We start from the raw sequence: 17,840 nt of genomic DNA, 5'->3' as shown, positions 1-17,840 counted from the left end.
TAAAATAGCCTATATTAAAATTGCGAAATGGCAGCGGCCGCGAGAATACGAAATGACCCTAGCCAAAAGTTCGTACAGGTATCATCCGTGGTGGAGATCCGAATCTCCCGCTAGTACTTGGCAGGATCGAGGTGGGGACTGTATCATTTGGCGGATTAGCATAATGACCGGGGGATTTATATTGCGCATCTTCGCAAAAAGGGCGCTCTGGTAGCAAATGCGCCGAATGAAATAATAAATAGCATAGTTTCTGGTATTCAATGATTATACGCATCGCAACAGGCAAATTATAGATTTGTGGTTCCTGCGACTGTGTGTTCCTGCGATCCTCGACGCATCAGATCGAGTAGAAGCGGGAGAAAGAGCATAATATAAAAAACGCGTAGAGAAAGGAAAACATGTGATAGAGATATTTTAGCGCTTAGAAACGTTTATCGCGGAATAGAAAGAGCTACATACGATGTTTTAATGTTCAATTATACGATAAAAGATATTATATTAAGTTGTGATAAGGACAATTGATAAAGAACGAAAAAAATTAGGAAAATAATTATATGATTTATAATATTCATGAAAAACAATTTTTCAAAAAAGCATGCATTTGATTAATTGGATTAATTATTGTATCAGTGATGTAATAATAATAGTTGCAAAATATGATCTCAAAGACGGACTTTGGAAGAATGACAAAAGATGTGTATAAGAGATCAAGGAAAGAATAATGTACTTTGATATATAAGAAATCTATCAAAAAAATTGATTGTATATTCCAAGGAAATAGACCAGATCAAGACGGAAATAGCAACATTGATTTACATAAATGAAAGGAAACGAAAGAATAAATTAGATATTATATGGAAAAAATGAATGTAAAAACTGATATACATGGACGCGCCAAGGATTTAAAGTGACAGAGATGCTTGTATGCACAGAAGAGAATAAAGAAGATTATGGAACGAGACAAATAAAAGAAAAAGAGAGAAAGAGATCCAGAGCAAAGTTTTTTCTACCACTTTGTAAAACGAGTAAAAACATTGTTGCTATCGAGAAGGAATAAAAAATCATACTATTTCAATAGATATAAATTGTTGAACATATTGGAGCGCTTTATATATAATCTATTAATTATATCTATTTTATTTTTCATAAATTTTGTTTGCGCTCTATTTTGTATTTTTTTATGTCATGGCGGTGTTCTTTGAAAGGCGGTTTGAGAACGAGTTTGTAACATCATCGATGCACACGATATGATATATTTATTGATATATTACAAAAACAATTATAAAGCAATAAAAACAATTCATTATATTGAAAATATCATGGCCTCTATTGTTTCTCTGATATTTTTTATATTTTATTGTTTTTTTTTGTCCAAAAATAAAATATCGCACAGCAAATCTATTCTTTTTATCTTTATAAATAAAAAAAATTCATTGACGCGAAGGATAGGTACTATTAGAGTCGTAAAGAAATCGTTAGAAGATGGTTGATCGTTACACCAGTTAGCGTGACGAGAACTATCTGTGGACAAAAACGTTTCGAAATCGTGCGATTGCTGAAAGGAGAAGGAAGAGAAGAAAGGGGGATAGTGTGAGCTATATACCGCCGAAATGACAAAACAAGGCAGGGATACAGAAATACCGGGTATTAAGTATAAATCTTCGAAAATGAGTGTTTATGGTTCTTATGCCGCAATTATTATCGAATAAAGAGTCGTTTATGAGAGCTGCACGCAAATGACACACGATCTTTATAACCGGTAATTCTAGACTTCTCTTCTAGACTCGAATATGATTTGAACTTTGCAAGATTCTCTCTCGATATTCATGCCAAATTATTCAATAAAATATGACATCTCGCAATTTATTCTCCTTCACGTTACTTACATTATTAATTAGTCCATCTCATATCATTTTGATAATTTAAAATGTATATGCAGACATAATTAAATTAAATTACGATCGAGCTATAGATCAAGTTATTCATGTATTTTTTTATAAGTTGGGAATTATTTTCTAGTCACAAAAAGATGTTTAATTTTACATACATTGTTGTTAAAAAAATATCCAATAAAGAATAGAATCGATTTTCATCGTACTATGACGATTAAGATTAATGGATATTGCGAGATGAATGCATAGGTTGCATATATATCAGCATTATTTTCCAAGTGATAATAGAGCGTGTGAAGATTCAATACGAATTATCGAGCGTAACGATAAACAGGTTTTTGTAGAGCATGCGACTATTATGTGTTTCTGTCTTCAAACGCACGCAGTCATGATAAGTTCCGCGAAAAGAATATACGATTCGATCTCTCACGAGGAGCAAGGTATGTATGTCTCATTATTAATGTCAGCTTGACGGCAGAAGATGAGGGTGGACTATTTAGAAAATTATCGAAAAACCGAAATTGGAAAATTATAGGCGCGACCGGGGGTGAAAAATTATTTTTTTTTTGAACGACGTCTGAGATATTTCGTAATAGTTCCGAAACGTCGAACGATACGCTACGGTTACCAGTGCCGTGACTAACTCTCGAGAACAGGTGGGTTCGTCTAGGCCAATTATATGCCAAACTATTATTAAAGCCAAGCTACGAAAGACACGATGCCTGTCCTCTCTCGCTGGATACCGCTATCGAATTTTTACCGCAACGCTTCGTTTTTCGCGATAATTAAGCTCTATGCCTATATTTGTATATAATTATATATATACATATCTCGATTATCGATTTTAAATCTTATATTAAAATTTATTAATATTATATATGTTTAAAATCGACAAATTTAAAATTGATAATCGAGTAATAAATTGAGAAAGTTTGTAATTAATTATATAATGAGAATTATTGTATAAAAGTCCTAATATTTTACAGCTTTAAATCTCAGTCATTTTTTAATAATATCTTTTTAATATACATAAAAATGTTTCATGTGAAATAACTTGAATTCAGAAATCGCTTGTTCCGTGTATTATGTATAAGAAAAATCGAGAAATTTTCATAATTTCAAGATTCACAATGACACGTATGGACAAATGCTTTAATAATGATTCAATTGGCAAAATTAAATATTTTGCAATAAATTTTCTATATTTTTCAGATAAAGTAAAGAATTTTTCAGAGTGCATTGTTTATATTGTATGCCACTCGTTGCGAATAAAAACTATTTGTATGTCACTCTTTGCGAATAAAAACTATCACCTTCAGCTCATCGCGTCATCGAATTATGATAATAAGCTTGATTAGCTTGCCATCTATTTCATTTGTCATTATCAAGTCATTATCAAGTCTGTCGTTTCTTAGAAACTTTAAAATGACATGATTAAGTAAAATAACATCTTTATGTCTATTGTTATCATAAGTTGAGATAATAATGTATATTACAAAGTCAAAGCTATATCTAAATGTCATCTATGCGACAAAAGAGAATGATTTAGCTAGAAATATTGGATAATAAATAATAAAACTATATTCTTATATATAATAAATGTTTAAAGCTTTATGTCGATTATTGTATGTAAAACTTAATCCATATATATATATGTATAGGTCTGTTATTCAAATACTACGTAATGTCATATTCATTTTCACATATTGAAGGATAATAAAAGATTTGATTACATACAATATATATAGATATCGGCTTTGTGTATATTTTATTGCACCAAAAAGCTTATAATTGAAACCAATGAATATAGTATATATAGAGATTTTACAACAAATTATAAAAATAATTAATTACGTGAAAGATATTACGAACGAGCGTAGGCAATATAAAACGCGTACAATGTAAAATATATTATTACTAATAAATTATTGCAAAAAAATATCAAAGTAATTTGTAAAACGTGAGCTGATAGTTCGCAAACCTCTTCCCCACTCTCCATGTGCAAATCTCAAAAAGGTTCAGTACTGGCTCAATACTGGTGCCAGAGTCGCCAGTACTGACTGACGTTCTGGGCCAGTATAAATTGAGATCGGGGTCATTACTGGGACAATGTCGGAATGATAATACGGGTCCCAGTCTCGGCGTAAACTTTGGCCCGACACAGAGTATTAGTACAGAGGCAACGTTGATTGCCAATGTTGGGCCAACTCTTGATGCCAACTTTGGCTCGACACAAAGTATTAGTACTTGGACAACATTCATTATCAGTATTGGGCCATATTTATTAGTCTGTATTGAGCCAAATCTAACATTAGAATAACCGACATGTTTAAAATCATTATAACTTAATGTTTCAAAATAAAAATATTTATTGTCATACAGCGGCGACGCGGTGAGTGAATAAGCCGCATTCAAAGCCATTGCCTACGGCTGAGCCGCGTTCAAAGTCATTGCCCACGGCTAAAACCGTAGGCAATACATTGCCCACGGCTTTAGCCGTGGACAATAACTTTAAACACGGCTATTCCCGCACCGTGCCGCCTCAAGATGGCGGCGTGCGATCGGCCACCTCGCGCACAGAAAACGCGCACAAAGCCACTTTGCCTGCACTTGTAATACAAAATAGTATGTGTATCACGTGCGGATTGACAATTGTTCACTCGTGACCAATTGTCAACTTTCCGCACTTGATACACAATATACTATTGTGTAAGTACGGTACACAAACATTGGCCCAATTTTCTTCCAGTATACTTGAACCGGTACTCGTGCTGCAGACAAAGTTGCTAGCTGCCCAGTACTGAGACGATTCTCGGCCATCGATTAATAACATTTTCGGCCTTATACACGATCACTGAGACGAGACTCGGCTCGGAACAGAATATGATTGCATTGGTACAGTACCAATTACCGAGACTGGTACAGTATTGATCTGGTGGTTTATCCGTACTGGGGCAGTACCACCTATCAAGTCTTGGCAGCCAATATTGTGTCACTTCTGGGCCATGTTGACAACTCTGGCACATGGATCGTAATACACAGCGAGAAATGAACCTACGTACAAATTGAAGAAAAAAAATACTAGTAATATCTCTGAATCTAAAATTGGCCCGCAATTTAGATATATTTTCGAGACACCGAGCATCCATTCTATCCTACATTGTCATCCACGAGTACAAAAGTCGGCGGTTTATTTGCGATCGGATACGGACTGCGCGGGCGGCGGGGCCCGAGGAAACCGCATCAAAGTAGGGAGAGAGAGAGCCAGTATGGTCAAGGGGGACCGACGGACAAACGGACGGATGGACCGAGCGAGCGCCAGCTCCGACGAAGCGGGGCCAGAGAGGGTAGTGTGTAAGAGGGGCCTGACACGCGATGCCTGCCCCGGGGAAGCAATTATATAAGCAAAATAAAAAGCTTCCACCCTGTTCGCTACCCCTCCTACGCCTCCGCGAGATCCCTCTTCCCGTACAACGATGCCCCACCTCCCCCATATTTGCCCCCTTTACCTTCCCCCCCCAACCAACATGCACCAAAGTCCCCCTCCGGTGGCGTCGAGCCGCCTCGACGATTCAACCTGCCAGCCAGCGCCTCCAACTCCACCCTGTTGGGCCCCCCTTCCTTTCGCCCTTCTACTTCCACCACCTTGATAGGCAGCATCTCTCTTTCGCCCCCTTCTTTGCGCGCCGAGAATACGAGGGAAAAAATAATTCTCTCTCTCTCTCTCTCAATCTCGTAGCTGATGCCGAACAACCCCCTCGATCCGCTCTGCCTCATCCCTTGCCCTGCACCCGTGGGTTACTTGCAGGGCCCCAACGCGCATTGCTACGGGGCACTGTGATTACGCCGCATAGAGGTACCGACCACCGCCGACAAAACGAGACGCGAGCGCAATGAGCCGCGTTGTCTAAGGGGCACCCTCATGTTCTCTCTCTCTCTCGTCCGTTCGCGTAATGAGCATCGGCCTAAGTGCTGTCGGAGGCGTACATGAAGCGACGACGTTCGGACAGGATTTGTCGCTCCTCTACGCACCCTTCGGTCATCCTCCTCCCTCGTTTCTCCCGGTAAAGTCGACGATTTGCATCGACCGGTCGACATGTTTATCGTTGAAACACGAAGCACTCGTGAATATAGCAAACTCCGAACCGAGAGCAACAGATTTCCCGCCCACGTGGAATTAGCCGGCGCAATTAGCGAGCTGTTACTCCCGTGTGATTTGCTACATTGCGCGTGTTCCTCGAAGTCTTCGTAGAAAATAGGCGAAACGCGTGTCCGACTTCGTTATTCGAACTCGACTTCGGTATTCGCCGGGGTATTAGTTATCAGCGTCGTCATCAGCGAACCGTAATACCATTCTCTGTGATGAATGTATCCACGCGGTCGTTTACAAGCAGAATTACCGGCCCCGATCGCATAACAACCGACCGATCGCTCCTCTACGCTAGTCTAGTTTACCTCCGGAGGCTGTACCTATCCCGTTTTCTATCCCAGGATTCGTTAGTTAACTCATCTTATCGGCACACACCCATGGAAATTGGAATTGATTTATATCTTCGCGGTATTCTTCGCATAGTTTCGCTACAGAAAACTGTTACAGTATATAGAAGTAGTAGCATTTAGCACTTCATATGTTTCGCGCTCGTGATATTTCAACTAACGAAGAACTCGAATTTCCAGAGAATTTACAATGATTTAAAACTGCGTTAAGTTACTCTTTCTGAGAAAATTTGCGAGATATAACACAAAAGAACAGATATTACTCATTAATCCGTATAAGAGAAATTTCTCGTATAAATTGCTTAAATGAAGGTGTTTCGCAGATAAAAAGATTTTAGAATATAAATATAAGACAATTACTGGTTTTTACGTTAATACATTTTCTGATACATGTACGTATGATTTATCACTATTTTCCTAAACACACCTGAGAATAATATTTCTAACAATAAGTATAGCAATTCGTAGAAATCCGCATACATGTACAATTCGCCCTCAGCCGGAAAAGCATCGTCATGCAACGAATGTCGGGGTAAATGCAGCAAAGTTGGAATTGCCAGGAGTGTCAAGTGGCAGAAGAAAACGAGAAACCGATAGAAGAAGAAGAAGAAGAAGCAGAAGAAGAAACAACAATATAAGGAGGAAAAAAGGATGAAGATGAAGATGAAGAAGAAGAAGAAGATAGGAAGGTAGAAGGTGGGGGAGGGCATCTGCAGCTCCGGGGCTAACTATGTAAATGAGAACGGAGAACGGATCGCCTCGGTTCAATAGACCTTCGACCCTTGAGTCCGGATAATTTGTTTATGAGCAACGCACGCGGCTATCCTCTGTATCCGCCGCGGGGTAAGAAGCCGCACGGTCCATCTCGCCGCAGATTCTATACGGGGCCTCCTTCATCCAGGCGGTCGCGCGACCAGGACGGGAGAGATCTGCTATACGATTTACATACGATTACCGGGCAAAGTGAAGGCACGCACACCCACGCCACGCAAACGAAAAGAAGGGACCGGACCAGCAGTCGGAGCCCGAGGAAAGGAACACGGTGACGGGGAAGCGGGAGAGAGTAATGGAGAAAGAGGGTTATTCGCAGAGAAGGTGGTACGAAAGGAGGAAGAAGTTGCAGAAGAAGAAGAAGATGATGAAGAAGAAGGACGGGTCCGAACATGGGGAGGATCGCGAAGAGCCGTTCGAGTCCTGGGGCTGTCGGGATGTCGATGAGCGGCAGTCGGCGTGTGGGTCGCTCAGTAGGACGCCAGCAACCTGAAGAAGCTCGCGCGCCCGAAGGGCGAACTCGCTCGGAAACAATGCCCACAACCTGCGGGACATTGCGCACCTCCCCCGGATGAGGCCACCTCATTTTACATTGTAGGAAAAGGAGGAGGACTTTAATGCGCGCGGCTGGCTCGATCAAATGTCACGCGCGTAATGCGTATTCGTGTGATATATATATTCAAACGTATACGCTTATACGTAACATTATGAAGAATCGAGCAAACGCGTAATTAAACTTGAAATCGTAATGCACAAAAATATTTCATATCATTAACACATAAATTTAAATTGTTGGCTATTATACCTGGCACAATTACATTTTCCGCGCGTAAATAATTTGTGATGCTACAAAATTGCTACTTTATGGAGAAAAGTGCGTGTTTTGATTCGTGATATCCTATATGATTCATTTGATTAGAATTAAAAGATTAAAAGCTCTCGATGGAAACTAAAATTATTTCCCAAAATATAAAAGCGGTAGTATTTTTGTACATTTTGTAAACGAAATGTAAATATGCATAATTGATATCAAAAGGATTAATAAAATTCGTGCATAAAGGTTTTTAATAGATAAAATGTATATTGATAGTAAAAAATTGATGACAATCAACCTGTAATGTGCTAACAATTTTTACACGCGAACATTTTAATATTATAAAGACATCGTTCACGTTTCTACTTGATTAATCTTGATTTTCAATATATATTACTTCCGGGTGAATTATCCCCACGATGAATAAATTTCCCTCCCGTATTTTGCTCCTCTCATTCGGTAGAAAATCTGTCGAATATGCATTCATACATATGCATGCACGCATATACATATTAGAACTCTCTTGTCTCATCACTATTCATCCGCATATGTATTTGTTCCCGGTTCCCGTAGGAACGCAAGATTCTGTATTTTCGACATAGCAACCACTTCTACAAACTTTCTCGACTATTTTTATTGGCTATATAAAAATTATTTGGAGAATAAAATATTTCAGAAAAATAAACGAGATACAATTTTTACTAAATGAAATATTTTTAACTAAAAATCTGTGTTCTCTTTATATGCTGAATTAATAGAGTTTGTTTCTATCAATTTTACCGTTATTACTTTACCTTTAATATCTTTAATAAAAATGTAAATTTTAAAAAAGCCCTGAAAAATCATTTCATGTGTCAATTTTGAGAAACTGTAAAATTTTGACTTTACACAAGACAATTTTGTTATATTAATATAAATTTATAAAACCTTTTTTTTTTACTCAAAATAAATTAATAATCTGTGCATGTGTAAAAGAAATTCTCACTTTCAAATTTATAGAGGTATAAATTCTAAAATTTTATATGCAGTGCGTTAGTTAAAAATTAAAGTTGCGGTATTTTCAATTTAAATATTTTGAAATAAAATTTTTGAAAATCAATTAATAAAATTTTTTAATTAAATTTCAATAACTATTAAACTAGAAATTTTGTTCTAATTTTATTTATGATCGATTAAATTAACTTGTCTGATCTCACACTTGACATTTTTTATTATACCTATTATATTAATGATATATGCATGATAGGGCATATGATAGCGTATGCTTTATAATTCTTGATGATGAATCTTAATTGTGAAATTAATCACATTCTACTTTTTTAGTGTACATCATAAAAAATTAATGGATTTATCGGTTTTCGTTTGCAAGTCTTCTGCGATACAGAGTTAAAAGTACTTAGAATAGCATACTTTCGTACTGCACACTTTCACTCAGTAATTCACGAAAGTTCAAACGTCAGATAAGGTACGGTAACATTTACATTATTCTATTACTTTTTATCATTACTGTTTAAAGCTTTCTCGTTCAATTAAATTATCACTTGCACGATAAAAACACGCGCGATTTTTAACAAGTTTATAAAAAATATATACATTTTCAAATACGCATCGACAATTGTATGCTGAATTAATCGCTTCCCCTTCATCTGCAAGTTAATAACTGAAATCAATTTTTCGATTTTAGAGAAAAATTTTAAAGAACATGCACATTTTTTAAATCATAATTTCTTGACTTTTGCAATATGTTTTTCGAGCTTTCATTTTTGCACTATTAATTCACCATCATATATAATAGATCAATAACAGATTCATCTATCAAATGACCTGCAAAGTGAATTATTTATAAACGCATATACTTTGAGAAGATACTAGGGTTTATTTCGTCAAATTAGTCAAATAATATAACAATATTCAACTTTCGATATTTGCAGTTTTTGATATGCGAGATAAAATATATATAAATCATTTTGAAATTAGAAGTATCCTTTTGTCTTCATAACAGTATTAATTTCTCTTTCGTTAATGTTAATTATACTTTTGGCAAACAATATTGTCGTAAAGATTACGCGTTATCTTCGCGCCGCGAGATCCAAGGTAAGACGCTTGAATCGCCGGACTTAATTATCAAATGGATTAAGAATCTGTCTCCGCCCATGCACAAAAGGAGAGCATCTCTTTTTTAGTTTTATACAAAACAGTTTATATCCGAGCGAAAGGACAAACGAGTCCGGCGAGATGCCGGAGAAGCACACACGGGCTCATCTCGCATAAGTTGTACAGACGCCATGTAGTCGCGCCCGCCATCTTGTAATTAGGAGATCAAGGAGTAAGGAGGCATCGCGCTTTAATGAGCCGCGGGCTCGGCTCGTTCGCTCGTCCGTTCGCGCTGCGCAATGCGCGGAACGTGTAAGAGCAAAACTCGTAATATAAAAGCACACGGCCAACCGCGGGCGCAGGAGCAAAAAGGTGTGCTCGAGCAAAGTATTTCATACTCCAAGACAGAGAGACGAGAGGCCAAGAGAGAAGGAAAGAGAAAACGACACAGAAAAACGAAGACAGCAGAAACGTGCATCGCGAGAGATAGAAAGAGAAAAGAGAAGTTTAAAGAGAAACGAATAAAGGTATAGCGCACCAAGATGCAGAACTTCATGGCATGAAGAAGAAGAAGAAGAAGAAGAAACAGAATGACAGAGAAAGAGAAAGAAATAGAGTAAGATAGAAAAGAGAAGCGGATATGAAGGAAGGTCTCGAGAGAGAGAAGGCGAGTGCAACATGCGGAAAGAATACTGGCACGAGAGGAAGAGAGAGAGAGAGAAAAAAGAGAGAAGAGATTCGGGAGAGCACGGAGTGCGAAAGGATAAAGAGAGAGAAAGAGAGAGAGAGAGTGCCGAGGAAAACCGAGAGGGATTCAATTGCAATAAAAGCACTGTGTCCGTAATCTTAGACGGTGAGGTGTAGGAGAAGGAGAGAAAGGGTCTGGTAGGTCGAGCCACCGCACGAGTTACGTATGAGGAATCCGCCACGGGCGTGGCTACATCAACGAGTGCGCGAGCGGAGAGAAGTTCTCCTCTTCCCCGTCGCGATTTTTTTTCCAGCCGCGCGCGGCATTACATATACACGTACAGCGAGAGAAAAATAACGATATTTTAGTTATCACGAGAATATGGTCAACTATTAACAGAGCAATTCGACACATTGCGGGCAATCTGCTTCTTTGCGAAATTTACACATTTCGTCAATCAAAATATGCGTATTTTATAATTATTTTGTTCCTAATAAACATTTGCAGAAATTTTCAAATAACGCACAGATATATCGATATCATTATGGGTGATAAATAGCTTTAAAGCTGATTTAAATTACTTAGAAGAGAGAAAAGTTCGATCGAAAAATGTATTGGAAATATAGAAAACAAACACTGCGCGAATCCTCGAAGCAACTCTTATGCATCCAACGATTAAAATAATATTTGCGTATCTCACGAGCTCCATTGATTAGCATAGCAATCTGTTAAATCAGTAATCCTTTAAATCAAAGACTCTTCTCTCCTCTCTCTTCTTTTTTTTAATTTGATATACAATAATATCAGATCCCAAATATCGATATGAATAAGAGGCGCGCGCAATTGAGTAAAAAATATCGTGGACGGAGTAAGATATAAAAGAAAAACGTCGAAATAAAGCATTGGTATTTTTTTCCGTATTCCTAGCTCTATACGCCATCATCGTAATGCTATTGCAATGGTTGGTATACTACACTCCGATATGGCACCCTGGCATCGAGACTCGGCTGAAAGAGTCGAGTTGTGCATACATGGACGACTACCATGGACCGGTACCTACAGAGCCGGTTGTGCATATACGCGTGATACTCGGGCAGATATCGAGCCGCCGGTGCAGTATCGGAGTCGCCGATGCATACGTGTATGTGTATTTGTATATGTGCGTATGTATATCCTGCATGCTGATTTGTGGAGTCAGCTACACAGGGCGGGTTCCATGCAGTTGTATGTATAGAACACTATGTATAGAGAGTCATGTATAATATATACTACATATTCGTATCTCGCGCATTCAGTCTTAAATGTAGTTATAGAAATCAAAGTTCATGAAAATGTGTGTATAGGGAGAGAGAAAGAGAGAGAGAGAGAGAGAGAGAAAAACATATAAATGAAATAAATATACCTCGAAAAACGTAAATAAAGACACTAAACATTTATTTTAAATAGATGGAATTGAAGCAAGTTTGTACCTTAATAATGAATATAAAATGTTATATAATTTATACCTAATTATAAAAGAAATATAATTTCTTTTTTTCAATTCGTATGCACCCTCCTTTTATAGTCAATATATACCTAAATTAATATATGTATCTAATGTAAATCTTATACGATTCTCCCGTGAAACTTTTGATAGAAAGTGTCAATATATCTATCTGCATATATTATATGCGTTAGTCTTTAAATAAAAAAAAAATAATAATGAATGGAAAAGCAAGACTATACACATTGTAGGATGTTTAATAAATTATGCTTCAAGATGTAAAATAAAGGAGCATAATCATAATCCATGTTATTGTTAAACATATTATAAATTTTAAGCTTTAAGACGTAGATGGTTGTAAAATCCTATACTAAACTGCTTCGCACATGTCTGCAAGTTCATCATGGGTTTCGCTACAGGGCAGGTTACGAGTTACGTTCTCCAGATACTGCGTATTCGCCGATCTACGCGTCGTACCAGGCAGCAAGATTAGACGTGATCTATCGCGTTTGCAACAAAATCTCGCATGTTACGTACATCTCATCGATTACTACAGATCTGCTGCGACCCAAGGCATTATCGAGACATGCAATTGTGCCCATTTCCAGCTAACAATTTACGTGCGACCAATCTGCACCTTGTTTGGCTCGAGACGGTATAGGATTAGAAATGATCTCGATCCGTCATAGAGACGTAATGGCTCGACGAGCCATAGAAACCTATCGATCTGTCGATCATTTGTCCCGACACGATGTAGGCATCATTGAATGGAAATCGCGCTACCAATCGTGTTGCAGTTGTACTTTGTTCTCGATGTAGCTACGCCCAACTACGATTAACGAGAGTCGATAGAAATATGACTCGAGTTTCCTTAGCATCTGTAAAATGCATCTAGCAATGCAACACTCGCCATATTGTATTCTAGCATGACTTTATCGTACGATCAAAATTATATAATGGGTGAATATAATTTTTCCGTAATAATGTAGTTTAATTAAAATATTTTAATTTTCTTCCTATCATCTGACCAAAATTTGCAGACAGATTAAACAAATAATTTGCCGATTTTTTGTAATTGCACCAATGCATACGATTGCAAATTAAATAAAAAAAACTATTGAAATATTAATTTAGAAAATCGAATGAATACATCTGCTCTAATCTTCTCGAAAAAAGATTCCACTTTCATATTTTTAACTTTGTCTTTAATATTCATTTATCCGATGACGAAATGATTTAATATAAAATTATCTCTAGAATTAAAATCTAATAACAAACTGAAATCTTCCACTAAATATATTTTTCACTTGGTTTGACCTTTCACACTTTGTAGTATCAATTGACTTTTTCTTTGCTACAATTACATACTGTCATTGCTGCGCATAGATATCATTTTGTAATAACCGCAGCTGTCAGTTTATCTTTCGAAATAAGTCCAACGCAATTATATATTTACACGTATGCTATTTGTCTATTTAATTCTGTATATAAATATATCCTGCATTAATGATCAGAAGGATATAACTAGAGCTATGCGAAAATACACAAATTGAGACATAGATTGCAAGATAATCGTATAAACCGCAGAGCTAATTATCCTCTTCGGGCAATTCACCTGCTGATGAGTTTAGCGAAGTTCCTCTTCTCTACGAGAGTTCCGCGATATCGCGAGCACAGATCTTATCGGGTTACTCGATCGCGGAACAAAGACTTTGCCGTATTAACATGTTATTCCGAGACAATATGTCGTGTCTCTCCTACACCTCAGCGCGACCACGTGGATAAATGATATGCCGCTCGGTGGTCACATCGAGTCCTTGAGTGCACGCCCAAGGAAAGTATGTTACATATGTATATGTATATGCATATATATATCCACGAGCACGGCAATTCGTAATTTTCTGTCGAGAACATCGCGGCAACAAAGGAACATAATTGAGCCACGCAGATGTCCAAGTCACGAATCGCTCCTCATCATCTGAGTTACAACGTAAGCGCTCCTCCGATGGAATCGCCGCGCGATTATCACCCTCGATAGTTAAACTCTAAATACCCCGAAATTAAAGGAAAAAAAAAACGTTTAGCATCGAAAAATAAAACGTTACATCGCGCGATTTGGACTACGGATGAATTTCGAAACGTGTGATAAAAAGATCATGAAGGTTCAATATTGTTAAATAGGTACATGTATGTACGTATGAGACAATAAAATATATTTAATATAAATTTTTGTTTTAAAATACACTGACTCATTAAACTGTCATATTTATGTGTGTATAAAATTTTAACAATTTGCATTTGCATACGTATGTTGAATGAAAATTCTAATTTTAATAATTAGGAAAGAGAAGGAAGAAAAAGAGAGAAATTTGCAAGATATATAGTATATTCGTGTGGAAAATCTAAATTCCTTATCATTCCATCGAAACAATGCGATTCTTTCTTCGGGTTAAAATAAAAATAACCATAATTTGCAAATCCGTATAATATTGACAATTTTCCAAAAGCTAATGCATAACTCGCAAAAGATTAATAGAAACTTTTCGAAGAGAATAATCGGGAAGTGTTCAAACTAACGAGATAGCTCGTTTGAAAGTTCGCGCGGAGAGAACGCGTCGGGGAAGCGACGAAGGAACGGAGGAAAAGATATAATTCGAGATGTATAGTTAGCACACAGAGAGTGGAGTTTAGTTACGTAATACTCGAAAGACGTAACGAGCGGAGCTCGTATATATCAGGTCACCCAGAGAGCAGCCCTCGCCGTGTTATTAGCGAATTCCGTCGAATCCCGTGCCCGACGAAATCGATCGAACGGGCGGTCGGCGAGTTATCGAGAGATCCGCATCTCTCTCTCTCCTTCACTCTCTTTCGCGTGAAAGGGAGGCTCGCGCGCCGAGAGGCCCCGAAGAAGAGACGAGAGATAAACCAACGTCGGGATACACTTTGGGTTATATTTAAATGAAGCGTCTATCCCCTCCATCCATTGTTATTTGTCGGTCGTCTAGGATATAGGGCCCTCTCGGCGAGGGCTCTATATCGCGCGCGCGGCCTGACGGGCCTTACCAGAAACGTGCTCTTATATAGCACGACTGAAAATGTTACTCCGTTTACGCCAGCTTCACCTCGTGGATCAGATACAGGTATCTGCAGCATAATATATCACACAAGAACGTTTGGCTCGAGCCCCTCGGGACATGCGGGTGTATAATCTTTGGCCGGTCGAGCGGAGCTAAGAGTTTGGGCCCAATTACAGGGCCAGTACCACCGAGCGGACGGACGGATGGACGCACGGACGGACGGACGGACGAAAGAAAGAAAGAAAGAAAGAAAGAAGGAAGGAAGGAAGGAACGAACGAACGAACGCACGTCTTCACCTTCGAAACTTTCGAGCATCGCGATTGCAGCGACGGTATGTGTGCATATAAATGTACAGCCCCGGTTCATCATGCCGCAGAATGCAGAACGATGAGCGTACAGGAATTTGTAAAAGGGAACCCGCCACGTAGGAAAAGGGATAAAGGATAATAACGAAATACGAGTCATCTCTGTTATTTTTATATATGTGATAAGCAGATCGAGCGATCGGTAAACTGATATATACGAATTTCTTCAAAGTTAAATGCGAAACAAAGATGCAGTTGAACATTTTTAAGACACATTTTCGCTACACTTTCGCAGAAACATATAATGTGTTGTTGTTTATTAATTTTCTATATATAAATAGGAAATAATTATGATTGTTTAATAATCAATATTCATAACAATTATATCGCATAGTTCTTATCTCTGAATATTATTTCATTTTGCAAAAAATTAGAGAAACATTAACAGATTCATCTATTTTTGGAAGAAACATCTATTATTAAGCTCGTTAAACACATTAATTAATTAACGCATTACATTATACTATATAGATGGAAAATCATGTAACAAACGTTAGAAGGACATAATTTAGCAAACGAAAGTGAAATTGTAATTTTGGCGAAATATGAAATGTGTTATTGGATGAAACAGATTCGCGACGGGTCAATAATTATTCCGGCGCTAAAAAGTGTTAAATACGGATAGCGTTTCTGTAATTGCGAGCAAATGAGGTACATAATCAACATGCATTATAATCGAAACTGCGATATAATTGTGTAAATTAACCGTGGGAGGTGCCATACCCGTAACAATTATCGAAACAAATATTAACGATTTTATAAGAGTATTTGGAATATTCGCGCGGAAATGATAGCTATTCACGGATGACGGTGGCGATAATATTAAAATGCTTATATCACGGAATAATAAATGCGCCAGAAACTGAAGGTGGAAAAGATTCATGCAGCGTGATATCCGGAATAGTATCCGATATATGGAATTATTCAACAAAATTACGTAAAGCAATAAAGTTAAATGGTCAAAATATAATGTCATTCGATATTAAGTAATTAAAGATTTCAAACTGAATTAATTAAATTTGAAGAAATTCATTTTTTTTATTCAAAAAATTGAGATCTTCTCATTATAATAAACTTTTGCGATAAAAATTTTTATTTGTAATGACATTGCAAATTCCCTCTTTTATGAAGAACTAAATAAATCGCGGCCTTAAACAACATTAAAAAAAAGTGATTAAATTAATTTTATTTCGATTAAATGTAAACTGCCATTTATATAATTTACATATCGCGAAGGATTGGCTTTACTATTCAACAGTTTTGTACAATGTATCTTTCCGTTCTGATCTTTTTCCTCACACAAGTTTAATGCAAGGTACGTCTGTTCATTAAATTGTAATTATGTCGTTATGGTTGCGATATTTTTGCGAAATCCACGAGGCGATTTTATTGTCAATGGGTGGTCGCGAGCGATATGACGAGGTCTAAAGGGCGAATGTAAGGAAGGGCTTCTCTTCCTGGCCAGGACTTCTCGGGCACATAATTAGCCAACATCTATCAGCCCGGAGCTATCAGCTCTGTATCCGAACAACCACCCTCGACACAACATTGCATATGGCATTTGTGTCTTCTTATAGCTACGAGTTATCTATCAAGTTAAGGAAAAATGTCCGTTATAAGTATGCTTTCATCGAAACAAACGTATCTTTCTCGCAAGGCTTCGATGTCATTGTACATAACAAGATAATATAAAATCTTTGTGAACTTTAAAAGCTTCTCTCTCTCTTTATCTCTCTTTCTCTATTTCTTCTCTGATTCAAAACCAAAAATGGAAATGATGTAATAATATATCTATATTATACGCATAAATATATTGTAAAACAACACAAACGTACCTAATAATGAATATATCAATTTCCTGAATTATCATCGCTAAATTTGAAAAATGTCACTGCATTTAGAATTAATTTATCGTGAAATATTTATTCTGTTACAGTTATAATTACAAAAATTGAAATTGAGCAGCACATTTCTCAAACAACTCCATTAAACTCTGCGAATCGAATAAAAATTTTCCATTTATATAATATATTTTATATTCAATGATAAATTTATATCAAATATGTATAATAATCAAATCAATTATTAACTTTCGCAACAAATCTTGATAAAAAAAAAATGACGTGATTTTTAAATACGAGTCATTAGATGCATCAGT

At 37.1% G+C, this 17,840-nt stretch overlaps 1 protein-coding gene across 1 annotated transcript in view; it reads right to left on the bottom strand.

The window, feature by feature from the left end:
* Nucleotides 1–17,840, bottom strand: part of LOC114940730 (uncharacterized) — a 96,932-nt gene that overhangs the window by 44,001 nt on the left and 35,091 nt on the right. The window lies entirely within an intron of this gene.

The sequence above is a fragment of the Nylanderia fulva genome, unplaced genomic scaffold, assembly GCF_048542155.1.
Source record: "Nylanderia fulva isolate GAGA-0341 unplaced genomic scaffold, ASM4854215v1 Scaffold25, whole genome shotgun sequence".
Taxonomy (NCBI): Eukaryota; Metazoa; Arthropoda; class Insecta; order Hymenoptera; family Formicidae; genus Nylanderia; species Nylanderia fulva.
The sequence above is the reverse complement of the archived record's forward strand: the minus strand, read 5'-3'. Positions and strand labels throughout refer to the sequence as shown.